The 23,518-nt window shown below is 44.9% G+C and overlaps 1 long non-coding RNA gene across 1 annotated transcript in view; it reads left to right on the top strand.

Moving 5' to 3' along the window:
• Nucleotides 1–23,518, top strand: part of LOC137541510 (uncharacterized) — a 69,149-nt gene that overhangs the window by 325 nt on the left and 45,306 nt on the right. Inside the window, exon 2 of the long non-coding RNA XR_011025184.1 lies at nt 7,521–7,603. This is a non-coding gene — a long non-coding RNA (uncharacterized lncRNA). The remainder of the gene's footprint in view (nt 1–7,520; nt 7,604–23,518) is intronic.

The raw sequence follows: 23,518 nt of genomic DNA, 5'->3' as shown, positions 1-23,518 counted from the left end.
CACACACACACACACACACACTGACCCCTCCTTCCACCAATCAACACACACTGATCCCTCACCCCCCCCCCCCCCCCACCCCACCCCCAAAACCCACAGTAACTTCTTCCTCATCCAACACACACACCCCCTACACCCACACTGGCCTCTCCCTCCACCAATCACCTACACTGACCCATCACCCCCCCCTAGAACCCACAGTAACTTCATACCCCCCCCCACACACACACACACACACCCACACACACACACACACACACACTGACCTCACCCTCCACCCACACTAACCTCTCCATCATCCACACTGACCTCTCCCACCCCCCACAATCCACTCTAACTTCTCCCTTCCCTGACAATCATACTGACCTCTCCCTTCCCCGACAATCACAATGACCTCTACCTTCCCCCACCCCCTACACTAACCTGTCCCAACCCCCGGAACCCACACTAACCTCTCCCTTTCCCGACAACCACACTGACCTCTCCCTTCCTCGACAATCACACTGACCTCTCCCTTCCCCCACCCCCTACACTAACCTCTCCCACCCCCCAGAACCCACACTAACTTCTCCCTTCCCCAACAACCACACTGACCTGTCCCTCCCCCGACACCCACACTGACCCCCGCCCAGCACCCATCCTGACCTCTTCCTCCTCCCAGCACCTACACTGAGTTCTCCCTCCTCCAGCACAAGTGGCATAGGAATCTCCATAGGAGCCATAGTAGCTGCTATGGCGGCCTTAGCCAAGGGTCCTATTCTCTTTACCGGCGATAGGGGGGTCTGCTGCGAGCCTCATGGAGACCCATGGCGGTCTACCTGAAGTGTACAGCTAGCAAAGGGGGGACATTTCACCCTGGGCCGGCTGCACTAATGCAATAGAAAATACAGCTGTAACACCGCGACCACTCGATTAGCTCCGCCCCCTCCTCTGTACCTTTCCACCTGGCTGTCATGCCTCTTTGTTGCTTTCTGTGTTGGGTGCCAGGGATGTGATGCTCCTGTCATGCTCCTGCTATTTGCTGCTGTAGTGCTGTGCTCCGCCCCTCCGTCCTGGAACTTTCAATCTGGAAACCGTGGCGCAAGTGCCACATGTAACATTGCTGCATTTTCCCTATGGGCTAAAGTGCTGTATTTTCCCTATGGTCTAAAGTGCTATATTTTCCCTATGGGCTAAAGTGCTGCATTTTCCATATGGTCTAATGTGCTGCATTTTATATATTGGCTAACATGCTGCATTTTATATATGGGCCAATATGCTGCATTTTATATATATGTTACGGCCAGAACCCGAAGTTTGGCCACTTCTAGTTCTGGCCGGCCACTTCGGGTTCTGGCCGGCCAATGCGCGAAGTGGCCGCTGCGCTGCGGCCAATGTTAGAAATGGAATGATTCCTCTGAGGTTAATGTATCTTCTGGCCGCAGCGCAGCGACCAAACGTTTAACAACTTAGTGAATTTATTGCAATTCAGCCGGCGGCAATGTAACAATTCAAGCCTCCGGCTTTTTTTTTTTCTGCCTCTCTCTCTCTCTCCTCTTATGGGCAGTCGGCGGGGACATGCGTGTCCCCGGGAGTCGTTCGTGGCGCCAGGGCAGCAGAGCGGGGAGGCTGCAGACATTGCTTCTGCCAGCACCCGCTCTGCAAGAACAGCAGGATCCCCCTGCCGCGACGAACGACTCCGGGGGGACACGCGTGTCCCCGCCGGCGGCCCATAGGAGAGCGAGAGAGGCGGGGGGGGGGAGGAGAGAGAGGCAGAAAAAAAAAAAGCCGGCGGCTTGAAATGTTACATTGCCGCCGGCTGAATTGCAATAAATTCACTAAGTTGTTATACGTTTGGCCGCTGCGCTGCGGCCAGAAGATACATTAACCTCAGAGGAATCATTCCATTTCTAACATTGGCCGCAGCGCAGCGGCCACTTCGCGCATTGGCCGGCCAGAACCCGAAGTGGCCGGCCAGAACTAGAAGTGGCCAAACTTCGGGTTCTGGCCGTAACATATATACTAACATGCTGCATTTTATATATGGGTCAATATGCTGCATTTTATATATGGACTAACATGCTGCATTTTATATATGGGTCAATATGCTGCATTTTGTTTATTGGCTAACGTGCTGCATTTTGTATACGGGCTAACGTGCTGCGTTTTATATATGGGCTAACGTGCTGCATTTTGTATACGGGCTAATGTGCTGCATTTTGTATACGGGCTAACGTGCTGCATTTTGTATACGGGCTAACGTGTTGCATTTTGTATACGGGCTAACGTGCTGCATTTTGTATACGGGCTAACGTGCTGCGTGTTGTATATGGGCTAACGTGCTGCGTTTTGTATACGGGCTAACGTGCTGCGTTCATTATACGGGCTAACGTGCTGCGTTTTGTATACGGGCTAACGTGCTGCGTTTTGTATACGGGCTAACGTGCTGCGTTTTGTATACGGGCTAACGTGCTGCGTTTTGTATACGGTCTAACGTGCTGCGTTTTGTATACGGTCTAACGTGCTGCGTTTTGTATACGGTCTAACGTGCTGCGTTTTGTCTACGGGCTAACGTGCTGCGTTTTGTCTACGGGCTAACGTGCTGCGTTTTGTATACGGGCTACCGTGCTGCATTTTCCCTATGGGCTAAAGTGCTGTATTTTCCCTATGGTCTAAAGTGCTGTATTTTCCCTATGGGCTAAAGTGCTGCATTTTCCATATGGTCTAATGTGCTGCATTTTATATATTGGCTAACATGCTGCATTTTATATATTGGCTAACATGCTGCATTTTATATATGGGCCAATATGCTGCATTTTATATATATACACTAACATGCTGCATTTTATATATGGGTCAATATGCTGCATTTTATATATGGACTAACATGCTGCATTTTATATATGGGTCAATATGCTGCATTTTGTTTATTGGCTAACGTGCTGCATTTTGTATACGGGCTAACGTGCTGCGTTTTATATATGGGCTAACGTGCTGCATTTTGTATACGGGCTAATGTGCTGCATTTTGTATACGGGCTAACGTGCTGCGTGTTGTATATGGGCTAACGTGCTGCGTTTTGTATACGGGCTAACGTGCTGCGTTCGTTATACGGGCTAACGTGCTGCGTTTTGTATACAGGCTAACGTGCTGCGTTTTGTATACGGGCTAACGTGCTGCGTTTTGTATACAGGCTAACGTGCTGCGTTTTGTATACGGTCTAACGTGCTGCGTTTTGTATACAGTCTAACGTGCTGCGTTTTGTATACGGGCTAGCGTGCTGCGTTTTGTCTACGGGCTAGCGTGCTGCGTTTTGTCTACGGGCTAACGTGCTGCGTTTTGTCTACGGGCTAACGTGCTGCGTTTTGTATACGGGCTACCGTGCTGCGTTTTGTATACGGGCTAACGTGCTGCGTGTTGTATACGGGCTAACGTGCTGCGTTTTGTATACGGGCTAACGTACTGCATTTTGTATACGGGCTAACGTACTGAATTTTGTATACGGACTAACGTGCTGCATTTTGTATTCGGGCTAACATGCTGCGTTTTGTATTCGGGCTAACGTGCTGCGTTTTGTATTCGGGTTAACGTGCTGCGTTTTATATATGGGCTAACGTGCTGCGTTTTGTATACGGGCTAACGTGCTGCGTTTTGTATACAGGCTAACGTGCTGCGTTTTGTATACGGTCTAACGTGCTGCGTTTTGTAATCGGGCTAACGTGCTGCATTTTGTATTCGGGCTAACGTGCTGCATTTTGTATTCGGGTTAACGTGCTGCGTTTTGTATATGGGCTAACATGCTGCGTTTTGTATACGGGCTAACGTGCTGCGTTTTGTATACGGGCTAACGGGCTGCATTTTGTATACGGGCTAATGTGCTGATTTTTGTATACGGGCTAATGTGCTGCGTTTTGTATACGGTCTAACGGGCTGCATTTTGTATACGGGCTAACGTGCTGATTTTTGTATTCGGGTTAACGTGCTGCGTTTTGTATACGGGCTAACGTGCTGCGTTTTTTATACGGGCTAACGTGCTGCGTTTTGTATACGGGCTAACGTGCTGCATTTTGTATATGGGCTAATGTGCTGCATTTTGTATATGGGCTAATGTGCTGCATTTTGTATATGGGCTAACGTGCTGCATTTTGTATATGGGCTAACGTGCTGCATTTTGTATATGGGCTAACGTGCTGCATTTGTATATGGGCTAATGTCCTGTGTTTTGTATATGGGCTAACATGCTGCATTTTCTGTATGGGCTAACATGCTGCATTTTATATATGGTTTAAGATGCTGCATTTTCTATGTGGGCAAACATGCTTCTTTTTGTATATGGACTGCATTTTCTATATGGGCTATTATGCTCATTTTATTTTTGGGCTAGCCAACTTATTTTCTATATAGGCAAATGTGCTGCATTTTCCGTATGGTCTAACGTGCTGCATTTTATATATGGGCTTACGTGCTACATTCTCTATATGTGCTAACATGCTGCATTTTCTATATGAGCTAACATGCTGCATTTTATATAAGGGCTTACATGCTGATGACCTGGCGTTACCCGGGTATGTATTTGGCTGGTGTTGGCTCTGCCCACTTTTTCTAACCCTAACACACAATTACTCAATGACCAAGTTTGTGAGCTTTGTGGTCTTTGGCATCAATAATTTGCATTGAAATGAAACAAATCTGATTGGCGGTGGCTCCACCCCTTTTCTGAATTTGATCCCCAGTCACCCAATGACCAACTGTACCAGGTTTGAGGTTTGCGCCATTAACAGTGCAAGAATGGCAGCAATTAAATATTCCCTGTGAAAATCAATAGGTGAATTCTGATTGGCTTTTGTAGGCTCCACCCACTTTTCTGAATATTAATCCCAGTCACCCAGTGGCCAACTGTGCAAAGTTTGAGAACCCTGCTATTACCAGTGTAAGAATGGCTGCAGTTTACATTTTCCCAGTGAAATTTGTATTTGTCTCCGCCCACTTTTTGGTTATGGGGATAAAAAGTATCCTATATGTTATTTCAGGTAATATACTATGTGTGTGCCAAATTTCATTCAAATTCCTTCAGCCATTTTTGCGTGATCGAGTAGCAAACATCCGAACTTCCCCTTTTATAATATTAGTAGGATATGCTGCATTTTATAGATGGTCTACATTTTCTGTCTGGGCTAATATGCTCATTTTATGTGTGGCCTAATCTTTTTAACTTCTATATGGGCTAATGTGCTTCATTTTCTGTATGGGCTAATGTGCTGCAATTCATATATAGGCTGCTGTTTCTATATGGATTAACCTGCTTATTTTCTATATGGGCTAACATGCTTCATTTTATTAATGGGCTGCATTTTGTTTATGGGCTAATGTGCTGCTTTTTATATATGGACTGCATTATGTATATGGGCTAACGTGCTGTATTTTCCATATGGGCTAATGTGCTGCATTTTCCATATGGGCTAAAGTGCTGCATTTTCCATATGGGCTAACGTGCTGCATTTTCCATATGGGCTAAAGTGCTGCATTTTCCATATGGGCTAAAGTGCTGCATTTTCCATATGGGCTGGTAAAAAGAGTGGCACTCATATAAAGCAGGGATATGGGTGCCAAAGCCTCAAAGGATCCTCACACCTCTGGATCCAATTCGTGTAGTAGAAGTATTGGAGGCTGACACTTCCAAACGTGAAAAAAGCTCTTTATTGAAGCATTAAAATTAGTGGTAATACAGCTGTATTACCACTAATTTTAATGTTTCAATAAAGAGCTTTTTTCACGTTTGGAAGTGCCAGCCTCCAATACTTCTACTCTTCCATATGGGCTAACGTGCTGCATTTTGTATATGGGCTAACGTGCTGCATTTTCTATATGGGCTAACGTGCTGCATTTTCCATATGGGCTAAAGTGCTGCATTTTCCATATGGGCTAAAGTGCTGCATTTTCCATATGGACTAAAGTGCTACATTTTCCATATGGGCCAATGTGATACATTTTATATATGGGCTGCATTCGGAGAAGTGATTTTTAGCACTGCTAGATTTGAGCGCAGCCGGCGCCACCATAGACTATTATAGGAATCACATCACACAGCGCTCAGTGAGTAACGTTGGCGCTGTCAGAAGACAGAGCCGAAGTTGCTTAAATCACACAATAAATCGGCCTCCAGCAATCGCTGGAAGCCAAATTATATCATTCCCCCCTATCCATGGCGGCCTGGAGGAGGAATAGTAATTAACACGGCCCGGACTTGTGCAGAAGCAGGATCAGCCAGGGCCGGCCCGCTCATGAGGCGGGGTGAAACTTTTACCTCAGGCGGCAAATTTCTAGGGGCGGCATCCGCCCGTCGGAGGGTGCGGGGAGCCGGCCGCCCAGCTGGAGGGGTAGCGGGCAGGACGGGGGTATTGGGCCTAGCGGCGGGGAGGGGGGTCGGACCCCCCCTCCATCGCCTGGGTCCCCGTCCTCCGCTCCCCTCCAGCCTTAAATACATCAGAACTAGCGCAACTCGTAAGAAGCAGTGGGCGGGGAGGACTCACGTCTTCCTCGCTCGATCCAGCGTGCGCTCCACTGACGTCACTTCCTGCACGCCGCCCACTGTATTGTAAATGGACGGCGCTGCAGGAAGGGACGTCAGTGGAGCGCACGCTGGATCGAGCGAGGAAGAGGTGAGTCCTCCCCGCCCACTGCCTCTTACGAGTTGCGCTAGTTCTGATGTATTTAAGGCTGGAGGGGAGCGGAGGACGGGGACCCAGGCGAGGGGGGGGGGGGGGGGGTCCGACCCCCCTCCCCGCCGCTAGGCACAATACCCCCGCCCTGCCCGCTACCCCTCCAGCTCGGCGGCGGCAGCAATAATTTTTTTTAAAATTTGCCTCAGGCGGCAAAAAGTCTCGGGCCGGCCCTGGGATCAGCTATATACCTGCTGTGTCCTGTGCCCAAGTCTACCGGGCTGATTTCACATGTATGCACTACATTTTCTATACTGGCTAATGTGCTGCATTTTATGATATGTGAGATGGGCCCCTGTATTGGAGGGGGGGGGGAGGTTAGAAGCTGTGCCCCCACAGCTCTGGAACCCCCTGCAGTCACTGGGGCTGCTCTCTGTGGTTACACCTCTGGTATAGATATTGTGGGGACTGCTTGAGTGTCCTGAACGTAACTGCACAACACTTATAAAGCATATACAGTATATTAGAATCTTGCTGCTCAAATAAATTGTTCAAGTAGTCTGAAGTGTGTGTCCAGGTGCCCCCAATGTTCCTGGCATTCCCTTCAGCCATTGCACACTTTAGGTCAGCATTGTCTGACAGTTATCTTCTATTGTTTTTCCTACACCTCCAGCTCACCCCTTTTCCCCTCCCCTTTCCATACAACAGAACAGGCTACTCAGCAGATAGCCCGCTAGCATGCCTATACAGAGATCATTCCTAAATTACCACCTTGAAGTAATGTTTTTTATGTGAATGGAGTCATTCATATTTTAATAATATTAATCAACGTTTATAACAGTATTGATACATTAAATGTTTTGTTTCCATAACCTCCTCAAGCCCTTGTCGAATAAGTTCTGGATCGGTGGGATCAAGGAGGATTGAGAAGACTCTGAACTCTCCAGAGGCTTCCCACTACTGAGGTAAGTGTTCAATTATCTTTTTTTCACTTCAGGTACCCTTGAAAGGATGCACGAGGTGACATGATGACATAGACATGTGTATGTACAGCGCCAAGCATACAAATAACTATGCTGTGTTCCTTTTTTTCTTTCCCTGCCTGAAAGAGTTAAACATCAGGCATGCAAGTGACTGGCTTGGGACTGGGTGGGACCACAGCGTAACCCTCACTGATAAGGAATTCCAGCTATAATACAGAAAATGGCTTCTGAGAGCAGAAAATAGATTAAAAAGGGTCAACAGTTCATAGATTGTAGCTCTGGCATACTTCAATAAAGGGCTATTGAGCAGAGACAATGAAACAGTAAAAACTTAAAAAGTAGATTTAAATATTAAATAAAACTGGGATATCTAAAAAAACAACAACACATTTTTAGGAGGAGGATCAGGGCATAGGGGCCAAGGTCGCAGCAGTTGCCTGTGCAACCGGGCCCCTGAGGGGCCCGCTTGTTCCTACCACAGTGCTGCCATTGAGGGAGTCATCAGATACTAACTTCGCCACGATCCACGCTCTGCAGCTACAAACTTCTTCCTGTTCTTGTGCTCCATCTCACATTAAGAGTGCTCCCTAGGGGCGCTCTTGCTGTGAGCTGGAACATAGGACAGGAAGAATTTTGTAGCTGCAGAGCGTGGATCTTGGCCGAAGTGACTATCCGATGACAGCTGAGCCACGGCTGCTGCATACCCCCTCCGCCTGGCTACCTATATAGAGGCATCTGATTCTGACTATCTATACAGAGCCATCTAATCCTGGCTACCTATAAAGAAGCATCTAATCCTGGCTATACAGAGGCATCTAATCCTGACTACCTAACCAAAGGCATCTAATCCTGACTATCTGCACAGAGGCATCTAATACTGACTATCTATACAGAGGCATCTAATCCTGGCTATACAGATGCATCTAATCCTGACTACCTATACAGAGGCATCTAATCCTGACTATCTATACAGAGGCATTGAATCCTGACTATACAGAGGCATCGAATCCTGACTACTATACAGAGACATCTAATCCTGACTATACAGAGGCATCGAATCTTGACTACCTATACACAGCCATCTAATACTGACTACCTATACAGAGGCATCTGATCCTGACTACCTATACAGAGGCATCTAATCCTGTCTACCTATACTGCGGCATCTAATCCTGACTACCTATACAGAGGCATCTAATCCTGACTACCTATACAGAGGCATCTAATCCTGGCTACCTATACAGAGGCATCTAATCCTGACTACCTATACAGAAGTATCTAATCCTGGCTACCTATACAGAGGCATCTAATCCTGACTATCTATACAGAAGCATCTAATCCTGGCTACCTATACAGAGGCATCTAATCCTGACTATCTATACAGAAGCATCTAATCCTGGCTACCTATACAGAGGCATATAATCCTGACTTCCTATACAGAAGCATCTAATCCTGGCTACCTATACAGAGGCATCTAATCCTGACTATCTATACAGAGGCATCTAATCCTGACTACTTCTACAAAAGCATCTAATCCTGGCTACCTATACATAAGCGTTTCCTTCCGGGTACCACTTAACAATGCCGCCCATGCCCCCTGCATCAGCGTGTAGCTGCATACGGAGGTCCACCAAGTTTGTAGCTGCAGAGAGTGGATCCTGGCCGAAGTGACTATCCGATGACAGCTGAGCCTCTGCTGCTGTGTCCCCCCTCCGCATGGCTACCTATATAGAGGCATCTAATACTGACTATCTATACAGAGCCATCTAATCCTGGCTACCTATAAAGAAGCATCTAATCCTGGCTATACAGAGGCATCTAATCCTGACTACCTATACAGAGGCATCTAATCCTGGCTACCTATACAGAGGCATCTAATACTGACTATCTATACAGAGGCATCTAATCCTGACTACCTATACACAGCCATCTAATACTGACTATCTATACAGAGGCATCTAATCCTGACTACCTACACAGAGGCATCTAATCCTGACTATCTATACAGAGGCATCGAATCCTGACTATACAGAGGCATTGAATCCTGACTATACAGAGGCATCGAATCCTGACTACCTATACAGAGCCATCTAATCCTGACTACCTATACAGAGCCATCTAATCCTGACTATCTATGCAGAGGCATCTAATACTGACTATCTATACAGAGGCATCTAATCCTGACTATACAGAGGCATCTAATCTTGACTACCTATACACAGCCATCTAATACTGACTACCTATACAGAAACATCTAATCCTGACTACCTACACAGAGGCATCTAATCCTGACTATCTATACAGAGGCATCTAATCCTGACTACCTATACAGAGGCATCTAATCCTGACTACCTATACAGAGGCATCTAATCCTGACTACCTATACAGAAGCATCTAATCCTGGCTACCTATACAGAGGCATCTAATCCTGGCTACCTATACAGAGGCATCTAATACTGACTATCTATACAGAGGAATCTAATCCTGACTACCTATACACAGCCATCTAATACTGACTATCTATACAGAGGCATCTAATCCTGACTACCTACACAGAGGCATCTAATCCTGACTATCTATACAGAGGCATCGAATCCTGACTATACAGAGGCATTGAATCCTGACTACCTATACAGAGCCATCTAATCTTGACTATCTATGCAGAGGCATCTAATCCTGACTATCTATACATAGGCATCTAATCCTGACTATACAGAGGCATCTAATCTTGACTACCTATACACAGCCATCTAATACTGACTACCTATACAGAAGCATCTAATCCTGACTACCTACACAGAGGCATCTAATCCTGACTATCTATATAGAGGCATCTAATCCTGACTACCTATTGTAACGATTGGTGTCAGCAAGAGGCACAAATATCTGATTAAGTGGTGATATACAGAATCACCACTAATGCAGATATGTTAGAGTGAAATAGTAAGTATCTTCCTGATGGTAAATCAGCGGAAGGCTCACTAACACGGTAAGTGCCTGAAATGATCTACTCAGACCAGTGTCACACCCCGAACCTTGATTATTGGGGATCCGCAGTATCGCCAATAATACAAGGATAGACCCGATTATATAGCAATCTGCGGAATTGCTAATAATGCGGGTAGATGTAAAGCAGTGGACACACGAACAACATGAAAATATACAAAGCAGTAAATATTCACAAAGTTGTGGAAATATCCACCACACGGCAATTCCTCAGAGGTGTGGTTACCTCTGAATGGGAACCCCGTGTGTGAGATCCCCCAAAGTGGCAGTGGAGGAATCTCGGCCTCTGGCAGTAACGGTCTGCTAGGGCCGGCGTCTCAGGGAGGCAAGCCTCAGATAATAACCCAACAGTAGGAGACGTTCCACTGAAGGGAGCAAGGTCAGACAGAAAGAGGTTCGGCAACAGTACAGGCGGCAACAGTACAGAGACGTGAGACGAGAGAATAGTCAGGAACCAAGCCAATAGTCGTTAACGGTACGGGCTGGCAGAGTACAGAATCAGGAAGCAGAAGAGAAGTCAAGACAGGCACAGAATCATACACAGAGAATCAATAACAATAATAATAATCTCCTAGTCTAGGTGTGAAGTCCTTGGTTTCAACACCTGGGATCTAGTCTAAGGTCTGAGTGCTGACACAGGGTATCGCAAACACAGACAAAGTGTGACTGAAAAGCACTTCCTTATATACTGCCTGGGAGAGAAGTCTCCACCCCAGGCAGCAACCAATCAGAGCAGGCTAAAATGTCAGCTGACCTCCAGGTCAGCTGACACGCTTTCTAAGAGTATAAAGGCGTGTCTGGTGTGCGGCCGCACCCCCTAGAGGCAAGATGGCAGAACCCTGGTGAACAGCATGTTGGTGAGTTTGGAGCAGAGTGCTCGGACGGGTGTGCGCAGCGGATGCGGACGAATTTCCGCATCCCGCGTTGGAAGGTCCGCTTGCCGGACTGGATGCGACCATATTTCCGCAATCCATCCGGCGTTGCAGATTTTTCGTTACACCTATACAGAGGCATCTAATCCTGACTACCTATACAGAGGCATCTAATCCTGACTACCTATACAGAAGCATCTAATACTGGCTACCTATACAGGGGCATCTAATCCTGACTACCTATACAGAAGCATCTAATCCTGGCTACCTATACAGAGGCATCTAATCCTGACTATCTATACAGAAGCATCTAATCCTGGCTACCTATACAGAGGCATATAATCCTGACTTCCTATACAGAAGCATCTAATCCTGGCTACCTATACAGAGGCATCTAATCCTGACTATCTATACAGAGGCATCTAATCCTGACTATACAGAGGCATCTAATCTTGACTACCTATACACAGCCATCTAATACTGACTACCTATACAGAAGCATCTAATCCTGACTACCTACACAGAGGCATCTAATCCTGACTATCTATATAGAGGCATCTAATCCTGACTACCTATACAGAGGCATCTAATCCTGACTACCTATACAGAGGCATCTAATCCTGACTACCTATACAGAAGCATCTAATACTGGCTACCTATACAGGGGCATCTAATCCTGACTACCTATACAGAAGCATCTAATCCTGGCTACCTATACAGAGGCATCTAATCCTGACTATCTATACAGAAGCATCTAATCCTGGCTACCTATACAGAGGCATATAATCCTGACTTCCTATACAGAAGCATCTAATCCTGGCTACCTATACAGAGGCATCTAATCCTGACTATACAGAGGCATCTAATCTTGACTACCTATACACAGCCATCTAATACTGACTACCTATACAGAAGCATCTAATCCTGACTACCTACACAGAGGCATCTAATCCTGACTATCTATATAGAGGCATCTAATCCTGACTACCTATACAGAGGCATCTAATCCTGACTACCTATACAGAGGCATCTAATCCTGACTACCTATACAGAAGCATCTAATACTGGCTACCTATACAGGGGCATCTAATCCTGACTACCTATACAGAAGCATCTAATCCTGGCTACCTATACAGAGGCATCTAATCCTGACTATCTATACAGAAGCATCTAATCCTGGCTACCTATACAGAGGCATATAATCCTGACTTCCTATACAGAAGCATCTAATCCTGGCTACCTATACAGAGGCATCTAATCCTGACTATACAGAGGCATCTAATCTTGACTACCTATACACAGCCATCTAATACTGACTACCTATACAGAAGCATCTAATCCTGACTACCTACACAGAGGCATCTAATCCTGACTATCTATACAGAGGCATCTAATCCTGACTACCTATACAGAGGCATCTAATCCTGACTACCTATACAGAGGCATCTAATCCTGACTACCTATACAGAAGCATCTAATACTGGCTACCTATACAGGGGCATCTAATCCTGACTACCTATACAGAAGCATCTAATCCTGGCTACCTATACAGAGGCATCTAATCCTGACTATCTATACAGAAGCATCTAATCCTGACTACCTATACAGAAGCATCTAATCCTGACTACCTACACAGAGGCATCTAATCCTGACTATCTATATAGAGGCATCTAATCCTGACTACCTATACAGAGGCATCTAATCCTGACTACCTATACAGAGGCATCTAATCCTGACTACCTATACAGAGGCATCTAATCCTGGCTATACAGAGGCATCTAATCCTGACTACCTAACCAAAGGCATCTAATCCTGACTATCTGCACAGAGGCATCTAATACTGACTATCTATACAGAGGCATCTAATCCTGGCTATACAGATGCATCTAATCCTGACTACCTATACAGAGGCATCTAATCCTGACTATCTATACAGAGGCATTGAATCCTGACTATACAGAGGCATCGAATCCTGACTACTATACAGAGACATCTAATCCTGACTATACAGAGGCATCGAATCTTGACTACCTATACACAGCCATCTAATACTGACTACCTATACAGAGGCATCTGATCCTGACTACCTATACAGAGGCATCTAATCCTGTCTACCTATACTGCGGCATCTAATCCTGACTACCTATACAGAGGCATCTAATCCTGACTACCTATACAGAAGTATCTAATCCTGGCTACCTATACAGAGGCATCTAATCCTGACTACCTATACAGAAGCATCTAATCCTGGCTACCTATACAGAGGCATCTAATCCTGACTATCTATACAGAAGCATCTAATCCTGGCTACCTATACAGAGGCATATAATCCTGACTTCCTATACAGAAGCATCTAATCCTGGCTACCTATACAGAGGCATCTAATCCTGACTATCTATACAGAGGCATCTAATCCTGACTACTTCTACAAAAGCATCTAATCCTGGCTACCTATACATAAGCGTTTCCTTCCGGGTACCACTTAACAATGCCGCCCATGCCCCCTGCATCAGCGTGTAGCTGCATACGGAGGTCCACCAAGTTTGTAGCTGCAGAGAGTGGATCCTGGCCGAAGTGACTATCCGATGACAGCTGAGCCTCTGCTGCTGTGTCCCCCCTCCGCATGGCTACCTATATAGAGGCATCTAATACTGACTATCTATACAGAGCCATCTAATCCTGGCTACCTATAAAGAAGCATCTAATCCTGGCTATACAGAGGCATCTAATCCTGACTACCTATACAGAGGCATCTAATCCTGGCTACCTATACAGAGGCATCTAATACTGACTATCTATACAGAGGCATCTAATCCTGACTACCTATACACAGCCATCTAATACTGACTATCTATACAGAGGCATCTAATCCTGACTACCTACACAGAGGCATCTAATCCTGACTATCTATACAGAGGCATCGAATCCTGACTATACAGAGGCATTGAATCCTGACTATACAGAGGCATCGAATCCTGACTACCTATACAGAGCCATCTAATCCTGACTACCTATACAGAGCCATCTAATCCTGACTATCTATGCAGAGGCATCTAATACTGACTATCTATACAGAGGCATCTAATCCTGACTATACAGAGGCATCTAATCTTGACTACCTATACACAGCCATCTAATACTGACTACCTATACAGAAACATCTAATCCTGACTACCTACACAGAGGCATCTAATCCTGACTATCTATACAGAGGCATCTAATCCTGACTACCTATACAGAGGCATCTAATCCTGACTACCTATACAGAGGCATCTAATCCTGACTACCTATACAGAAGCATCTAATCCTGGCTACCTATACAGAGGCATCTAATCCTGGCTACCTATACAGAGGCATCTAATACTGACTATCTATACAGAGGAATCTAATCCTGACTACCTATACACAGCCATCTAATACTGACTATCTATACAGAGGCATCTAATCCTGACTACCTACACAGAGGCATCTAATCCTGACTATCTATACAGAGGCATCGAATCCTGACTATACAGAGGCATTGAATCCTGACTACCTATACAGAGCCATCTAATCTTGACTATCTATGCAGAGGCATCTAATCCTGACTATCTATACATAGGCATCTAATCCTGACTATACAGAGGCATCTAATCTTGACTACCTATACACAGCCATCTAATACTGACTACCTATACAGAAGCATCTAATCCTGACTACCTACACAGAGGCATCTAATCCTGACTATCTATATAGAGGCATCTAATCCTGACTACCTATACAGAGGCATCTAATCCTGACTACCTATACAGAGGCATCTAATCCTGACTACCTATACAGAAGCATCTAATACTGGCTACCTATACAGGGGCATCTAATCCTGACTACCTATACAGAAGCATCTAATCCTGGCTACCTATACAGAGGCATCTAATCCTGACTATCTATACAGAAGCATCTAATCCTGGCTACCTATACAGAGGCATATAATCCTGACTTCCTATACAGAAGCATCTAATCCTGGCCACCAATACAGAGGCATCTAATCCTGACTATCTATACAGAGGCATCTAATCCTGACTATACAGAGGCATCTAATCTTGACTACCTATACACAGCCATCTAATACTGACTACCTATACAGAAGCATCTAATCCTGACTACCTACACAGAGGCATCTAATCCTGACTATCTATATAGAGGCATCTAATCCTGACTACCTATACAGAGGCATCTAATCCTGACTACCTATACAGAGGCATCTAATCCTGACTACCTATACAGAAGCATCTAATACTGGCTACCTATACAGGGGCATCTAATCCTGACTACCTATACAGAAGCATCTAATCCTGGCTACCTATACAGAGGCATCTAATCCTGACTATCTATACAGAAGCATCTAATCCTGGCTACCTATACAGAGGCATATAATCCTGACTTCCTATACAGAAGCATCTAATCCTGGCTACCTATACAGAGGCATCTAATCCTGACTATACAGAGGCATCTAATCTTGACTACCTATACACAGCCATCTAATACTGACTACCTATACAGAAGCATCTAATCCTGACTACCTACACAGAGGCATCTAATCCTGACTATCTATATAGAGGCATCTAATCCTGACTACCTATACAGAGGCATCTAATCCTGACTACCTATACAGAGGCATCTAATCCTGACTACCTATACAGAAGCATCTAATACTGGCTACCTATACAGGGGCATCTAATCCTGACTACCTATACAGAAGCATCTAATCCTGGCTACCTATACAGAGGCATCTAATCCTGACTATCTATACAGAAGCATCTAATCCTGGCTACCTATACAGAGGCATATAATCCTGACTTCCTATACAGAAGCATCTAATCCTGGCTACCTATACAGAGGCATCTAATCCTGACTATACAGAGGCATCTAATCTTGACTACCTATACACAGCCATCTAATACTGACTACCTATACAGAAGCATCTAATCCTGACTACCTACACAGAGGCATCTAATCCTGACTATCTATACAGAGGCATCTAATCCTGACTACCTATACAGAGGCATCTAATCCTGACTACCTATACAGAGGCATCTAATCCTGACTACCTATACAGAAGCATCTAATACTGGCTACCTATACAGGGGCATCTAATCCTGACTACCTATACAGAAGCATCTAATCCTGGCTACCTATACAGAGGCATCTAATCCTGACTATCTATACAGAAGCATCTAATCCTGACTACCTATACAGAAGCATCTAATCCTGACTACCTACACAGAGGCATCTAATCCTGACTATCTATATAGAGGCATCTAATCCTGACTACCTATACAGAGGCATCTAATCCTGACTACCTATACAGAGGCATCTAATCCTGACTACCTATACAGAGGCATCTAATCCTGACTACCTATACAGAAGCATCTAATACTGGCTACCTATACAGGGGCATCTAATCCTGACTACCTATACAGAGGCATCTAATCCTGACTATCTATACAGAAGCATCTAATCCTGGCTACCTATACAGAGGCATCTAATCCTGACTATCTATACAGAGGCATCTAACCCTGGCTACCTATACAGAGCTATCCAATTCTGGCTACCTATACAGTGCCATCTAATCCTGGCTACCTACACAGAGCTATCTAATCCTTGCTACCTATACAGAGCCATCTAATCCTGACTACCTTTACAGAGGCATCTAATCCTGGCTATCTATACAGAGGCATCTAATCCGGACTACTTCTACAGAGGCATCTAATCCTGGCTATCTATACAGAGGCATCTAATCCGGACTATCTATACAGAGGCATCTAATCCTGATTACTTCTACAGAGGCATCTAATCCTGACTACTACAGAGGCATCTAATCCTGGCTACCTATACAGAAGCGTTTCCTTCCGGGTACCACATAACAACGCCACCCATGCCCACTGCATCAGCGTGTAGCTGCATACGGAGGTCCACCGTGTGTCATCCACCCAGCACTCTGAAGCCCTGTGTTATGGACTTAACATCATCTTGAGACCAGATAGGAAGCAGTTGTCCAATGGATTGAATAGAGATTTCTGCTTTACAACAGTAGCTTCGTTTGTCTCTGGGCGGCAATGTCTTGTGCTTCCACATGCTGCATCGCTTGCTTTTGTACACGCTTCATGGTGCCATATTCCATACTCAAGAGTGCTAACTGATTCAATAACTACGATTGAGTTGTGATCTGGACACTCTGCTGGAATAGTGTGGACACTGCCGGAATTATTGCGTTGGCAATTGTTTGAGGAATGAGAGCATCAGCTTAAGGTGCCAAGCATTATTGCTTTTTCATCATGAATTGTGCTTGATGCTATTAACATGCAAATAAATATCTGGGGATTGCGACCAGAGATACCTGCTCTCTGAAATGTTGCTTATAGCTAGTAGGTGTAGTCCAGCGGACCATTTCTGGCAGGTAGTTGTAGGTGGTGTATGAATGACATTACAACGTTGGCCGGCCATACTGTTTTTAATATTTTGACAGATCTGTCAGATATTTTACAAGATGTTTGTCTGAGTATGCACTTTAACTTTTTCTAATGCACTAATAAAGTGACAACACTGTGGGTTTGTTGGACATACACGCTCATTAGTGTTTTATTTTTTGGGCAACTTTTAAGAAGAAAATAAACGCAGTGGGCAGCATTTCAGCAGAAAATAAACGCAGTGGGCAACATTTCAGCAGAAAATAAACGCAGTGGGCCACATTTCAGCAGAAAATAAACGCAGTGGGCAACATTTCAGCAGGAAATAACGCAGTGGGCAACATTTCAGCAGAAAATAAACGCAGTGGGCAACATTTCAGCAGAAAATAATGCAGTGGGCCACATTTCAGCAGAAAATAACACAATGTGGGCAAAATTTCAGCAGAAAATAAACGCAGTGGGCAACATTTCAGCAGAAAATAAACGCAGTGGGCAACATTTCAGCAGAAAATAATGCAGTGGGCCACATTTCAGCAGAAAATAACACAATGTGGGCAACATTTCAGCAGAAAATAAACGCAGTGGGCAACATTTCAGCAGAAAATAAACGCAATGAGGGCAGCTTTTCACCAGAAAATAAACACAGTGAGTGCAGCTTTTCACCTGAAAATAAACGCAATGATGGCAGCATTTCACCAGAAAATAAACACAATGAGGGCAGCTTTTCACCAGAAAATAAACACAGTGAGTGCAGCTTTTCACCAGAAAATAAACGCAATGATGGCGGCATTTCACCAGAAAATAAACGCAATGAGGGCAGCTTTTCACCAGAAAATAAACGCAATGATGGCAGCTTTTCACCAAAAATAAACGCAAAGATGGCAGCATTTCACCTGCAAAGAAAAAAAAATTTACTCACCTGACAGAAGTCTCCTCTCCCGGCGGTCTCTGGTGTGCAGTTCCCCAGATGATGCTCCTGCAGTCTCCCGCGCTGACAGGCAGAATGCAGGGCTACAAGAAGATGGCGCCCGAAGCCCTGTACTGGAGACACAAATAGTCTCCAGTGCAGGGCTTCGGGCGTCATCTTCCCGTAGCCCTGCAGACTGGAGCGGGGCTGCGGGCTATGAACTGTTAAATCCGGGACATAGCGCAGCAGCGATGGCGTGTCTGCAGATGAGGCTATGCGTGCTGGGTCTAGCACGCGTGCCATAGGTTCGCCATAGCTGATCTATACTAAGGTACCTATTCCTGACTACCTATAAAGAGGCATCTAATCCTGACTATCTATACTGAGGTACCTATTCCTGACTGTAGAGAGGCATTTAATCCTGGCTATCTATACTGAGGTACCTATTCCTGACTATATACAGAGGCATATAATCCTGGTGTATACTGAGGTAACTATTCCTGACTATCTATACAGAGGCATCTAATCTTGGCTATTTATACTGAGGTACCTATTCCTGACTATCTATACAGAGGCATCTAATCCTGACTATCTATACTGAGGCATCTAATCCTGGCTACCTATAAAGAGGCATCTAATCCTGACTATCTATAGAGAGGCATCTAATCCTGGCTACCTATACTGAGGCCTCTAATCCTGACTATACAGAGGCATCTAATCCTGGCTATCTATACTGAGGCATCTAATCCTGACTATACAGAGGCATCTAATCCTGGCTATCTATACTGAGGTACCTATTCCTGACTATGTATACAGAGGCATCTAATCCTGACTATACTGAGGCATCTAATCCTGGCTACCTATACTGAGGTACCTATTCCTGACTATAGAGAGGCATCTAATCCTGGCTACCTATACTGAGGTACCTATTCCTGACTATGTATACAGAGGCATCTAATCCTGACTATACTGAGGCATCTAATCCTGGCTACCTATACTGAGGTACCTATTCCTGACTATAGAGAGGCATCTAATCCTGGCTACCTATACTGAGGTACCTGTTCCTGACTATCTATACAGAGGCATCTAATCCTGACTACCTATACAGAGGCATCGAATCCTGACTACCTATACAGAGGCATCTAATCCTGGCTACCTATACTACGGCATCTAATCCTGACTACCTATACAGAGGCATCTAATCCTGACTACCTATACAGAAGCATCTAATCCTGGCTACCTATACAGGGGCATCTAATACTGACTACCTATACAGAAGCATCTAATCCTGGCTACCTATACAGAGGCATCTAATCCTGACTATCTATACAGAAGCATCTAATCCTGGCTACCTATACAGAGGCATCTAATCCTGACTACTTCTACTACAAAAGCATCTAATCCTGGCTACCTATACATAAGCGTTTCCTTCCGGGTACCACGTAACAATGCCGCCTATGCCCCCTGCATCAGCGTGTAGCTGCATACGGAGGTCCACCAAGTTTGTAGCTGCAGAGAGTGGATCCTCGCCGAAGTGACTATCCGATGACAGCTGAGCCTCTGCTGCTGTGTCCCCCCTCCGCATGGCTACCTATATAGAGGCATCTAATCCTGACTATACAGAGGCATCGAATCCTGACTATACAGAGGCATTGAATCCTGACTATACAGAGGCATCGAATCCTGACTACCTATACAGAGCCATCGAATCCTGACTACCTATACAGAGCCATCTAATCCTGACTATCTATGCAGAGGCATCTAATACTGACTATCTATACAGAGGCATCTAATCCTGACTATACAGAGGCATCTAATCCTGACTACCTATACAGAGCCATCTAATACTGACTACCTATACATGAGGTGTAATAAAAAGGAGTTTGAAGTGCAAAGCGTGATTAAACCAATACTTGACAAGGGATTAAATGGTATGAAAAATCATCGCTTTATTGTATCAAAAAAGGGTAAAATGCAATATTGGATGTCAGAAGCCCGATGCCTGTCCAACCCACCCACCAATAAAAACCCAAATGTCCGTGGAGCGAGGATCACCCAAGTGTTGGAAGCCAACACTGGGAAAATGCAGCCAAAGAAATATAAATTCACTGCCAGTTCAATAATGACACGGAAGGTAAATGGCACTCCAGATAGCTGTCACAAACTGGGTCTAGCACGCGTGCCATAGGTTCGCCATAGCTGATCTATACTAAGGTACCTATTCTTGACTACCTATAAAGAGGCATCTAATCCTGACTATCTATACTGAGGTACCTATTCCTGACTGTAGAGAGGCATTTAATCCTGGCTATCTATACTGAGGTACCTATTCCTGACTATATACAGAGGCATATAATCCTGGTGTATACTGAGGTAACTATTCCTGACTATACAGAGGCATCTAATCTTGGCTATTTATACTGAGGTACCTATTCCTGACTATCTATACAGAGGCATCTAATCCTGACTATCTATACTGAGGCATCTAATCCTGGCTACCTATAAAGAGGCATCTAATCCTGACTATCTATAGAGAGGCATCTAATCCTGGCTACCTATACTGAGGCCTCTAATCCTGACTATACAGAGGCATCTAATCCTGGCTATCTATACTGAGGCATCTAATCCTGGCTATCTATACTGAGGTACCTATTCCTGACTATGTATACAGAGGCATCTAATCCTGACTATACTGAGGCATCTAATCCTGGCTACCTATACTGAGGTACCTGTTCCTGACTATCTATACAGAGGCATCTAATCCTGGCTACCTATACTGAGGTATCTATTCCTGACTATCTATACAGAGGCATCTAATCCTGACTATGTATACTGAGGTACCTATTCCTGGATATCTATACAGAGACATCTAATCCTGGCTATGTATACTGAGGTACCTATTCTGGACTATACAGACTATGTATCCTGAGGTACCTATTCCTGACTATCTATACAGAGGCATCTAATCCTGGCTACCTATACTGAGGTACCTGTTCCTGACTATACAGAGGAATCTAATCTTGGCTATCTATCTGAGGCATCTAATCCTGACTACCTATAAAGAGGCATCTAATCCTGACTATACTGAGGTACCTATTCCTGACTATTTAGACCAGTGGGCCTCAAACTAAGGCCTGCGGGCCGAATGTGGCCCCCAGAGGCATTTTTACCGGCCCCCCACACACAAAATGTATTACTTAAAGATGCGATCAGCTACATCTTTAAATATTGGTGGTCCGCATATAAAATAGCAGTGCTGGCACCACCCATCCACATGGAAGCCAGAAAGCAGTAATTCGCTGCATTCCAATTATATAGGTAGAAAAAAACAACGTTTTGTAAAAAATAATACCTTTTAATGGCTAACTAATAGAGTTAAATGATGCAAGCTTTCTGGGATCTAGTCCCCTTCTTCAGGCATATTTCCAGATGTATATTTCCAACTTTTTTGCTGCTTTCCATTCAAATTCCACATCAGATGACACTGCTGTCCAATTGGACTGCAGGTTGTTACCTGGGTATGCTTTACTGTCTGGCCCGCAGACTTCTACATCATTTTATATATACTCCGGGCCCCCAGCTGTCTGAAGTATGTTGACCCGGCCCTCGACCCAAAACATTTGGGGACCTTTGATCTAGACAGAGGCATCTAATCCTGGCTATCTATACTGAGGTACCTATTTCCTGACTATCTATACAGAGGAATCTAATCCTGGCTATGTATACTGAGGTACCTATTCCTGACTATCTATACAGAGGCATCTAATCCTGGCTATGTATACTGAAGTACCTATTCCTGACTATCTAGACAGAGATAACAATGAAGCAACGACCTTATTATCTTCTTGTATGTAGGTAGGCATAGGTAGGAGTCCCAGTATAGGTAGGTAGTCCCAGTAGTTAGCTAGGCATAGGTAGGAGTCCCAGTATAGGCATGTAGGCATAGGTAGGTGCCCCAGTAGTCAGCTAGGCATAGGTAGGAGTCCCAGTATAGGTAGGTAGGTAGACATCTAATCCTGGCTATCTATACTGAGGTACCTATTCCTGACTATCTATACAGAGTCATCTAATCCTGACTATACTGAGGCATCTAATCCTGTCTATCTATACTGAGGCATCTAATCCTGGCTACCTATAAAGAGGAATCTAATCCTGACTATACTGAGGTACCTATTCCTGACTATCTAGACAGGCATCTAATCCTGGATATCTATACTGAGGTACCGATTTCCTGACTATACAGAGGCATCTAATCCTGGCTACCTATACAGAGGCGTTTCCTACCGGGTACCACGTTGCAACACCGTCCATGCCACCTGCATCAGCGTGCCATCAGTGTGTAGCTGCATACGGAGGTCCGCCGTGTGTCATCCACCCAGCGCTCTGTGCAGCGCGGCTCTGAGCTGAAGCCCTGTGTTATGGACTTAGCAGCATCTTGAGACCAGATAGAAAGTGGTTGTCCAGCGCATGGGTGAGAGACTTCTGCTTTACAACGGTAGCTTCGTTTGTCTCTGAGCCGCAATGCCTTGTGTTTTTACACATGCTGCATTGCTTGCTTTTGTACACGCTTCATGGTGGCATAATCCTGACTGAGGTACCTATTCCTGGCTACCTATAAAGAGGCATCTAATCCTGACTATCTATACTGAGGTACCTATTCCTGACT

This window comes from Hyperolius riggenbachi, chromosome 12 (genome assembly GCF_040937935.1).
Source record: "Hyperolius riggenbachi isolate aHypRig1 chromosome 12, aHypRig1.pri, whole genome shotgun sequence".
NCBI classification, from domain to species: Eukaryota; Metazoa; Chordata; class Amphibia; order Anura; family Hyperoliidae; genus Hyperolius; species Hyperolius riggenbachi.
Note: the sequence above shows the minus strand (reverse complement) of the source record. Positions and strands in the feature narration are given on the sequence as shown.